Genomic DNA, 9,018 nt, shown 5'->3' with positions numbered 1-9,018 from the left:
TTCAAGATGGGTCTCTTGTAGACAATACATGGATGAGTCCTATTGTTTTATCCAATCTGCAACCCTGTGCCATTTTATGGGCACATTTAGGCCATTCACATTGAGAGTGATTATTGATAGATAATTTTTTATTAACATCGTGTTACCTTTGAAGTCTTTCTTTCTGTAGATTGTCTCTATATTTCTGTTCAAAGCTATTCTTAGGATTTTTCCTCTTTTATAGAACCCCCCTTAATATTTCCTGAAGTGTCAGCTTGGTGGTTGCATAGTCTTTTAAGCCTTGCTGGTCTTGGAAACTCTTTATCTCTCCATCCATTTTGAATGTCAGTCTTGCTGGATAAAGTATTCTTGGCTGCATGTTCATCTCATTTAGTGCCCTGAATATGTCTTGCCAGCCCTTTCTGGCTTGCCAGGTCTCTGTGGACAGGTCTGTTATTCTGATGGGCTTTCCTCTGTAAGTAAGGAGCCTCTTTGTCCTAGCGGCTCTCAAGAGATTATACCTACAATTATGATTCCTCAATTTGACCTCAGGTGTCATGATTTTTTTTGGAATGTATAATCTTGGGTGGAGACCTTTCGGCCTCTAGTACATGAACGCTGGTTCCATTCGCGGGACTGGGAAAATTTTCATGAAGAACTTGTTCCACTATATCTTTTAGACTTCTTTCTTTCTCCTCCCCTTCAGGGATTCCAATAATTCTGACGTTGGAACATTTCATGGCATCATTTATTTCCCTGATTCTGTTTTCGTGGTTTCTAAGCTGTTTGTTCCAGGCTTCTTCCTGATCCTTTCTCTCTATCTGTTTGTCCTCCAGATCACTAATTCTATCTTCTTTCTCAGTTACCCTAGCTTTGGGAGAATTTAGATTAGATTGGAACTCATTGAGAGCATTGTGAACCTCAGTCCTGGTAGCTTTCAGCTCAGCCCTAACATTGTGAACATCCTGTCTGGTCGCTTTCAGTTCGGCCCTAATCAATTCCGTTTGGTCATCCATGGCTTTCTCCAACCTAGCTATTGCCTGGGTAATTGTTAACCTGAATTCTCTTTCTGACATATTTTCTATTTTAATAGCTGTTAGCTCTGTTGCAGAAGGTCCATCCTCTGTATTTTTCTTCTGTTGGGCATTCCTCCTCCTAGTCATTTTGGTGAGAGATGACTGAACAGATGTAGCTGGATGTATCGATCGTGGTGCAGTCAAGGTGCATCCTGGAACACTACTGAGCAATCAGGATTCCCCACCCATATGAGTGACAAAAGAAAAGAAAAATAAAAAAAGAAAGAAAAAGAAAGAGAGAGAGAGAGACAGGAAAGAAACGGAAGATGAAAGAGAAGGTTCAGCCCAAATGGGTCCCAAGGTTAGATTTATGAAGTATACAAACAAAGACAGACAAACACAAAGACTGATAAAAGTATATGACAAGAGGGGAAAATATATATATATATATATGTATATATATATTTATATATATACATATATATATAAATATATATATACATATACAATATACATATATATATACAAATATATATATATACATATATACAAATATATATATATACATATATATACAAATATATATATATATTTGCACAAATAAAGGAAGAACCTCGTCAAAAAGAACCCCAAGTGTAAGGTTTATATACTATCAGGACAAACAAAAACACAGCAACAATTGTGAAAGAAAAAGATGGGAGAGTGGTTATAAGTTCTCAGTGTGGGCGAGGAAAGTTGTTTTGATTCCTCCTAGATGTATCTTGATATCTTTGTTAAATGACTCAACTTTCGTAACATAAAGGGGGATAAAAAATTGGTTTACCTATAGGGGTAGTATTGATTGGGGAAAGGGGATTACTTTGAAGTTTAACTCTATATGAATATTAGAAGATAAAAATAAAAAGGAATAATCTAGACTAAACTAAACTAAAAGTAAAGAAAAAAATTCAAAAAATAGAAATCCAAAAGAAAAACACAGGTGTATGTATCAAAAAGTTCAGGTTAGAAGGTTATTATGGCATTTGATGTACTGGATATCTCACTGTGATGGTAAATAGGTTAAATAAGTATCTATAAAAAAAAAAAACCCAACCAGAATAGTGGGAATGAGTTAAAAATAAAAGTTGTCCTATGAAGTAGTGGTGGTTGTTCTCTTGTAGTCTTTTTTTTTTTTTTCTCCTTTCCAGGTTGGTTTTGCTGGGGGAGGGGCCTGCCACGTGGGTTTTCAGTCAATGATGTTCCCTGAGTTAAGTTTCCCCGCCCCCCCTCAAGGGGGTGGGCTCTGAGGAAACTGGTTTTTTTTCAGGCTTTTGTTCTCTGGCGGTTTTTATGTTTGTACACTTTTTTTTTTCCTCTCACCTTGACCGCTTTTGATGGTTTTGGTAGTTTTAGAGGAAAACAAACTGCATCCTGGCCTCCCTCTCAGAGAGAAGCCTCAGTCTGGCTGCAGAGCCCAAATAAGTTCCCCTTTGCCCACTGGCAGAGCAGGTTCCGAGTCGCGGTCCCTGGGGACGTAGGATCTTTTGCTTGTACTCAAAACCACGGCAGCGCAGCTGTCTGGACAGCTCCAGACCGCCCGAGAGGTTCCAAGTCGTGATCGCACAGAGATTTTCCCGCTGGCCTGGGCTGGGAGTGCCTGGTCTTTCTGGTCTAAGAGCGCCCAGCTTGCACGCACCTCTTTCAGGGTAGGCTGTGGGTCATGCACGCTTTTCAGACTCTGAGAACGGGGTGCAGGTCTGAAAACACCAGGCTGGGCCTTTCCGCACCTCTTTCAGGGGAAAATTTGGGGTGCATGTCTTAGGCTCTGAAACAATGGCGTGGGTCAAAGAGCACCGGCCAGGCCTTTGTGAACCTTTTTCAGGGGAGAATGAGGGGCGCGCGCATCTCAGGCTTTATAGCAGGGCTTGCGTGTTCTGTCCTCTGGTGAGGCAACCAGCCCCTCAGAGGAGCCGGACCCCACGCGTTCTCGGGCATGCTGGCAGCTTAGGGACTAAGACCTGGTTTCTCTGCTGCACTCTCTCTGGCTCAGCACTAGGGGAGGCTGTCCTGGGACCGGGGACTTAAGCCCCTGTCCCTAACCGCCCCGATTCCCACAATTTCCTCCCCGTGATCTTTTGCTCTTTTAAAGTGCTTTCAACCAGTCTCCAAGTTAATGCTGGTCCCCAGACACAGGGCACTCTCGCTTGTATTAGGGGAATTACTTTCCAACCGGTCTCCTCTGGTGGCTCCCTCCCCCTTTTGTTTATCTTCCGATATCAGTCCACCATTTCCACTCTGCTTTACCTGCCCACTGGCGTCTTCTGCCCCTGTAGAGATCCAGACGTGTATAATTCTGATATCAGGCTGATTTCATGGGTGATCGGAGTTCTTTGGTTGGTAATCAGCTCACTTTAGCGTGCAGGTTTAAAAGGCGCCTCCTCCTACTTCCCCGCCATCTTGTCCTGAGCCTGAGCTCTCTACTCTTAATGACTTTTCAGTCTGGGGTTAACGGTCTGGTCTAGACTGACAGGACTCTCCAACAGTGCACTGGTCCTTAGCCCTTGGTTAGTCTACAGTACCATTTATTTGGATACTGTGAGTATCCAGTTTTATTTCCTTGGCTGTTGTTGGTTTCAGCTATTGTGTAAATAAGGTAAAGAAATAATACGTCTGTTGTTAATGGGAATCTTGAAAGCCAAAATTGCAAAACTGGTGGGCAGTTGTTGAGTACTTAGTGCACTAGGCACCTAAATGTGAGACTCCTGTGCTGGATAAGTTGGTCACTGAATGGTTAAGATTGATACTAGGTGATCAGCCAACCTCAAGAAAATGTCTGTTTTACAAGACACCACCATAAAATCACCAGCCCATCCAAATTAGGTATTAATTTGGCTCCAAGGGACCCAAGGCTTAACTAAAGAAGTGGATCCTCAAATTCTATAGAGTTGAGTGCTCCATCTTCCAGAAAACCTGCTTATTTTACTGCAGTCCTGTAAGCTATAGATTTCTGCAAAAAGCAAAATCTTATTAAAGACACCTAGAATTGTAATAGCCATTATGGAGAACATTCCAGTTAGGTTATCCATTTAAGAAGTGCACTTGAAAGCAAGGATTCCCAAATCAAACAAACAAATAGAATGGAGTACCTATTTTATAAACATATAATGTATTATTAACCCCAGGGGTACAGGTCTGTGAATCGCCAGGTTTACACACTTCACAGCAATCACCATAGCACATACCCTCCCCAATGTCCATAACCCCACCACCCTCTCCCTACCCCACTCCTCCCGGCAACCCTCAGTTTCTTTTGTGAGATTAAGTGTCTCTTATGGTTTGTCTCCCTCCCAATCCCATCTTCTTTCATTTATTCTTTTTCTACCTCCCAAACCCCCCACATTGTATCTCCACTTCCTCATATCAGGGAGATCATATGATAGTTGTCTTTCTCCGACTGACTTATTTCGCGAAGCATAGTACCCTCTAGTTCCATACGCGTCATCGCAAATGGCAAGATTTCATTTCTTTTGATGGCTGCATAGTATCCCGTTGTATATATATACACCACATCTTCTTTATCCATTCATCTGTTGATGGACATCTAGGTTCTTTCCACAGTTTGGCTAGTGTGGACTTTGCTGCTATAAACATTCGGGTGCACGTGCCCCTTCGGATCACTACATTTCTACCTTTAGGGTAAATACCCAGTAGTGTGATTCCTGGCTCGTAGGGTAGCTCTATTTTCAACTTTTTGAGGAACCTCCATGCTGTTTTCCAGAGTGGCTGCACCAACTTGCATTCCCACCAACAGTGTAGGAGAGTTCTTCCCCTTTCTCCGCATCCTCACCAGCAGCTGTCATTTCCTGACCTGTTAATTTTAGGCATTCTGACTGGTGTGAGGTGGTATCTCGCTGTGGTTTTGATTTGTATCTCCCTGATGCTGAGTGATGTGGAGCACTTTTTCATGTGTCTGTTGGCCATCTGGATGTCTTCTTTGCAGAAATGTCTGTTCATGCCCTCTGCCCATTTCTTGATTGGATTATTTGTTCTTTGGGTGTTGAGTTTGCTAAGTTCTTTATAGATTTTGGATACGAGCCTTTTATCTGATATGTCGTTTGCAAATATCTTCTCCCTTTCTGTTAGTTGCCTTTTGGTTTTGTTAACTGTTTCCCTTGCTGTGCAAAAGCTTTTGATCTTAATGAAGTCCCAATAGCTCATTTTTGCTCTTGCTTCCCTTGCCTTTGGCGATGTTCCTAGGACGAAGTTTTGCGGTGGCTGAGGTCAAAGAGGTTGCTGCCTGTGTTCTCCTCAAGGATTCTGATGGATTCCTGTCTCACATTGGTGTCCTTCATCCATTTTGAGTCTATTTTTGTGAGTGGTGTAAGGAAGTGGCCCAGTTTCATTTTTCTGCATGTGGCTGTCCAATTTTCCCAACACCATTTGTTGAAAGGACTGTCTTTTTCCCATCGGACATTCTTTCCTGCTTTGTTGAAGATTAGTTTGACCATAGAGTTGAGAGTCTATTTCTGGGCTCTCTCTTCTGTTCCATTGATCTATGTGTCTGTTTTTGTGCCAGTACCATACTGTCTTGATGATTACAGCTTCGTAATAGAGCTTGAAGTCTGGAATCGTGATGCCACCAAGTTTGGCTTTCTTTTTCAATATTCCTCTGTCTATTCGAGGTCTTTTTCTGGTTCCATATAAATTTTAGGATGATTTGTTCCATTTCTTTGAAAAAAAATGGTTGGTATTTTGATAGGGATTGCATTAAATGTGTAGATTGCTTTAGGTAGCATAAACATTTTCACAATATTTGTTCTTCCAGTCCAGGAGCATGGAACAATTTCCCATTTCTTTGTGTCTTCCTCAATTTCTTTCATGAGTACTTTATAGTTTTCTGAGTATAGATTCTTTGCCTCTTTGGTTAGGTTTATTCCTAGGTATCTTGTGGTTTTGGGTGCAATTGTAAATGGGATTGATGGAGTATCTATTTTAATTGGCATGTAGAAGCCTCCAAACAGCTTCAAGATGCAAAAATACCTTCACTACAAAAGACTAATGAAAAGTTAAAGGTACAAGATGTACCTAAAATCAAAAACTATAATACTGAGGTGCCTTGCACCTGAGCACTCACAATCTATCTGAATAGATTAGTGCTATTCCACTTTGAAGAGACTACTAAACACTGTCTTTTAAAATAAGATCACCTTTTCAGGTATCTCCCCTCCTTGGTCAAAGACTGAACTAAAGGTCATAATGAATTTCCTAAACGCAGGCAGGATATCCAAAACTTTTCTGAAGAATTTAGAGTCCTCATTAGGGTCTATGATCCTGGGCCCAGCTTGTGCACATACTGAAGCCCAAAAATGGAGGCAAGAAGCAGAACGTCATTACCTCAAAAATGATACTCAAAGTTCTCAATCTACAATGTAATTATGGACCAGAAAAAGCTTGCAAAACAGAAGCAGATAATTTAAAAGCTATTCTTAGAATCTTCCCTGTCTACATTGAATGTTCTATTACTCAAACCTGCAAGCAAAAGAAAGCTGAATATGTGGCAGACTTTGAAGCTGGCCTGAAGCTTCCTATAGCATTCTGGTTTCTGTGTAATAGATGATGCTACCCAACCTGCTCTAGCTGCCTTTTTCTGGTAAACGGATTACTCCCTGAGATTAGTGGATTGGTTACAAGGCAGAAAATAGGATGGGAAGTCACAGGTCTGACTGAACTTGTGACCATAGCTGAGCACTTTGAAAGGATCTTGGAAGAAGTTGTAAACAAAAGTCTGCCAAGTTAGTGAACTTACAGTTGCAATAGCTTTAAGGCCAGAAACCTAACCCAGTTCCTGGGCCACCCTCATTGTCTTCTTTTAGGGGCCCTTCATCAAAACACCCAGACATTGGTGTCTCATTCATGATCAATTGGGACACGGGAAAAAATCGTCCCCAAAGTTAATGTGAAAATCCTTCAAAACCAACTCAAATGCTCCCATATCTGTTCTCAAAGAAGGGCACCTATATGGACCTCACCCAAGGGTGACAGGACTGAGGGATTCTCAGAATCTGGGGGATTCTGAGGGATTCTCTTAGGGATTCTCCAATAAACTTCTGCTAGTTATTTTCATAAACAGCCAAGGGGAAACTAAAATAAAAATCAACAGAAAACCTTGCCAAATTCTGGTAGATATGAGAGCTACATTCTACTTGAAGCCCTAACTTTCATAGGGCAAGAAATCCCTCTGAGGAAAAGAAATCTCCATAGTGGGGTGTCTAATTAAATTTAGGTAGAGTTTTTTTTTTTCTTTTTTGAGATTTCTAAAATTTTTTATTTAAACTCAATTAATTAACATGCTGTTTAGCATTAATTTCAGAGGTAGAGTTCAATGATTCATCAGTTGCAAGTAACACCCAGTGCTCATTCATCAAGTCCCTCCCCAATGCCCATCACCCAGTTACCATCCACCCACCCACCTCCCCTTCAGCAACCCTCAATTTGTTTCCTATAGTTAAGAGTCTTTTATGGTTTGTCTCCTTCTCTGATTTTTTTAAAAGATTTATTTATTTATTTGACAGACAGAAATCACAAAGAGGCAGAGAGGCAGGCAGAGAGAGAGGAGAAAGCAGGCTCCCCACTGAGCAGAGAGCCCAATGCAGGGCTTGATCCCAGGACCCTGGGATCATGACACAAGCCAAAGGCAGAGGCTTTATTTAACCCACTGAACCACCCAGGCGCCCCTCTCTGATTTTTTCTTATTTTATTTTTTCCTCCTTTCCCCTATGATCCTCTGTTTTGTTTCTTAAATTCTGCATATGAGTGAAATCATATGGTATTTGTCTTTCTGTGATTGACTTATTTTGCTTAGCATAATATCTTCTAGTTCCAACCACGTCATCGCAAATCATAAGATTTCTTTTTTCTATTTTTTATTTTTTTAATTTTTTAAAAGATTTTATTTATTTATTTGATAGAGAGAGATCGCAAGTAGGCAGAGAGGCAGACAGAGAAAGACGGGGAAACATGCTCCCCGCTGATCAGAGAGCCTGATGTGGGGCTCAATCCCAGGACTCTGAGATCATGACCTGAGTCAAAGGCAGAGGCCTAACCCACCCAAAATTTTTGATGGCTGAGTAGTATTCCATTGTAGATATATACACACCTCCTTTATCAATTCATCTGTTGATGGGCATCTGGACTCTTTCCATACTTTGACTATGTGGAGGACACTACTGCTACAAATATTGAGGTGTAGGTGCCCCTTCAGGACCACTGTGTTTTTATCCTTTGCTTTTTTTTTCTGTATCAAATTCATCCCTTTTTTAATTGTTATGTTAGTCACCATACATCATTAGTTTTTGATGTAGTGTTCCATGATTCAGTGTAACAATCAGTGTTCCATACAATCTGTGCCCTCCTTAATATCCATCACCAAGCTCACCCACCTCCTTTCTAAAACTCTCAGTTTACTTCCTGGAGTCCATAGTCTCTCATGGTTAATCTCCCACTCTGATATCTCCCCCATCATTTTTCCCTTCTCCTAATGTCCTACATTCTATTCCTTATGTTCCACAAATAAATGAAACCATATGATGATTGACTTTCTCTGTTTGACTTATTTGACTTGCATAACCTCCTCCAGTCCCATCCACGTTGATGCAAAGTGTGGGTATTCATCCTTTCTGATGGCTGAGTAATATTCCATTGTGTATATGAACCATATCTTCTTTTTAAAAAAATTTTTTAAAGGTTTTATTTATTTATTTGACAGAGAGATCACAAGTAGGCAGAGAGGCAGGCAGAGAGAGAGAGGGAAGCAGGCTCCCTGCTGAGCAGAGAGCCCAATGCAGGACTTGATCCCAGAACCCTGGGATCATGATCTGAGCTGATGGCAGAGGCTTTAACCCACTGAGCTGTCCAGGTGCCCCATGAACCATATCTTCTTTACCCATTCATCTGTTGAAGGGCATCTTGGCTCTTTCCACAGTTTGGCTATTGTGGACATTCCTGCTATGAACATTGGGGTGCATGTGACCCTTCTTTTCACTAC

The sequence above is a fragment of the Mustela erminea genome, chromosome 1 (assembly GCF_009829155.1).
Source record: "Mustela erminea isolate mMusErm1 chromosome 1, mMusErm1.Pri, whole genome shotgun sequence".
Taxonomy (NCBI): domain Eukaryota; kingdom Metazoa; phylum Chordata; class Mammalia; order Carnivora; family Mustelidae; genus Mustela; species Mustela erminea.
This window is presented reverse-complemented; position numbering follows the sequence as displayed.